Below are 2,072 nucleotides of genomic sequence, written 5' to 3'. Positions count from 1 at the left end.
TCCCTGCCATTGCCTCTGAATGTATGGTTATGGCTGAATAGAGTAATCCTCTATTATAGATATTAAAATGGTGATTAAAATGTAGAGCTTTTTGAGAGTTAAATGGATTTAGAAGCTACAAAAGAATGTACTGGTCTAATGATTTCAATTACGAAAGTCTTTCTGAAATTACACATTTTCACACCTCCGTAAGATCCACGGTGTATTATGCTTAAAATAAAACTTTTCCTAAAGCTTACTTTGTGCTGCTACCATCCCCACACTGGAAACATAGCAATATCCTTTAACCAAAGGCAACAAAATTCTGCCTTGGCCGGACGTGTGTGTACCCAAATGTGTATGGACGGGAACTGCCTGAATAACATACACATAGTTCAGCAAGTGCTTACTGAACTCTCTACCAATACACATATTATTCATTAGCTGTGAGGGATGAACAAATATAGCAAGATCTATCCGGGTGAGCACCATTACTATGCCTTACTTGGTACCAAAGAGTGAAGGTAAAAGCCTATAATGGCTTTGCCAGAATGTGGTGACCTTTTCAGTAGCCTAACTCTGCATTTTTGAGGTGCAGAAACAGTTTATTTCAAGCTAGCTGTTTTTTATTAAACTATGTTCTACTTTATTAATATACCATTCATCTGCAATAAATCTTTTTGTTTTTATTTCTGTAGAAGCAAGCTAAATAATCGCTTCCACTGCCTTCATTTAGATCAAGCTAAAAGAAATAGAGATTTTTTTTAATTAGAAAAAAATGTATATTCATTTACAAGGCAGAAAAATATCTCTTGTAAGCTATGTGGTAATAATAACTCACTATTTTAACCTCGAAATGCCATTTGCATTTCATAATACAATTTCCCACTTCCTAAAGGACAGTGATGAAATGATCTGACCTTTACATATTACTGTTTGATTTCTCTCTCCATGCTCACTGGGAGAATTCAGAAGAGCTAAATATACCTGCATCTTCTGTCTTTCTCTACCAGAAATGGGCCATCCGATCAGCCTTCCTTCTCTCCCCTTAAGAGACAGTTGGCATGCTTCTCTCCTCCTGTTGGTGACATGTGGCCCCATCAGAGAACCCTGGAGTAGAGAGCAGCTCTTTCTTTCTACTGTCAGGAAATCTTGTAAGTTGAAAAATAACAACTGATTTTTGATTTTTCAAGTCTTCATTTCAGACTCAAACAAACAAATCACGCTTGCAGGCAAACCTGACAGGAAACTGACTGTGTGGCCCGTGTCCTGGACCATGGTGTGGATGCCAATGGAGGAAGAAATGAGAAGCTGGGCTCCCACCAAAGAGCTCTCTCCTCTATTGAGAGTCACTCTTTTTTCCTTAGATAATAAAAAGATGAACAGGAAAGGCTCCACGTAGGAGACTAATCCTGGGCAGGAACTGGGGCAACAGCATCAACTACTTCCCTTCCTTATGTTTGTTTTGAAGTCTAAAATCCAGAACTGTTGAGTAAAATTTGCCTATCCCTTCATTTAGAGAAATAATAAAATATCTGTTTCAATAATATAATTCAGTCTGGAGTGAGTTCTAAAATGGAAAGGAGTTATTATTGGAGAAAATGAGAAAGGGGGTTAGAAATCTGGCTCTGAAGTTAGATAGGTCTGAACTTTAAACCCAGATCCATTACAAATCCACTTTTGCAGACTCAGGTCTCCATCTGTAAAATACAGATATTAAGGGCAGCGTTTGTGGCTCAGTGAGTAGGGGTCCAGCCCCATATACCAGGGGTGGCAGGTTCAAACCCTTGTAGGTGGCAGGCCAAACTACAACAACAACAAAATAGCTGGGTGGGCGCCTGTAGTCCCAGCTACTCCAGAGGCTAAGCCCAGGAGTTGGAGGTTGCTGCGAGCTGTGTGACGCCACGGCACTCTACTTAGGGTGATAAAATGAGACTCTGTCTCTACAAAAAAAACAAAAAAACAGATATTAAATATTCCTATCTCAGGTGGCTCTTATAATTGCTGATATAAAGTGCTGATCCTGGTACCTAACACACGGTAAGCATTCATTATATTTTAAACACTATTTCTTTCTTTTTTTTTTTTTTTTT

At 38.8% G+C, this 2,072-nt stretch overlaps 1 protein-coding gene across 3 annotated transcripts in view; it reads right to left on the bottom strand.

Moving 5' to 3' along the window:
* GABRB1 (gamma-aminobutyric acid type A receptor beta1 subunit) overlaps positions 1-2,072 on the bottom strand; it is a 400,370-nt gene that overhangs the window by 364,581 nt on the left and 33,717 nt on the right. The gene's annotated exons all lie outside the window — the stretch shown is intronic.

The sequence above is a fragment of the Otolemur garnettii genome, unplaced genomic scaffold (genome assembly GCF_000181295.1).
Source record: "Otolemur garnettii isolate 467f Iridium unplaced genomic scaffold, OtoGar3 scaffold00083, whole genome shotgun sequence".
In the NCBI taxonomy this organism is placed as follows: domain Eukaryota; kingdom Metazoa; phylum Chordata; class Mammalia; order Primates; family Galagidae; genus Otolemur; species Otolemur garnettii.
Note: the sequence above shows the minus strand (reverse complement) of the source record. Positions and strands in the feature narration are given on the sequence as shown.